The 225-nt window shown below is 68.4% G+C and overlaps 1 protein-coding gene across 1 annotated transcript in view; it reads right to left on the bottom strand.

The window, feature by feature from the left end:
* VAC14 (Vac14 homolog (S. cerevisiae)) overlaps positions 1-225 on the bottom strand; it is a 77,812-nt gene that overhangs the window by 7,399 nt on the left and 70,188 nt on the right. The window lies entirely within an intron of this gene.

Genomic DNA, 225 nt, shown 5'->3' with positions numbered 1-225 from the left:
GCCCCTGGGCTCAACTCCTCCTGCCGTCCAACCGCCCCGTCCCTGCGCCAGCACTGGGCTGAGGACACCCTGCCTCTCTCCCGGCGCACCCTCACGTAAGCACGCACCCTTCCCGACCTCCGGTTCGCGAGATGACCCCGGTTCCTCAGCTGCGTCCCTCACTGGGCCTCACAGGCCTTAAAGCCACAGGCCCGGAGGGGAGCCTTGGAGGGGAGTCCTCTAGGA

This window comes from Bison bison, unplaced genomic scaffold, assembly GCF_000754665.1.
Source record: "Bison bison bison isolate TAMUID 2011002044 unplaced genomic scaffold, Bison_UMD1.0 scf7180017864295, whole genome shotgun sequence".
Taxonomy (NCBI): domain Eukaryota; kingdom Metazoa; phylum Chordata; class Mammalia; order Artiodactyla; family Bovidae; genus Bison; species Bison bison.
Note: the sequence above shows the minus strand (reverse complement) of the source record. Positions and strands in the feature narration are given on the sequence as shown.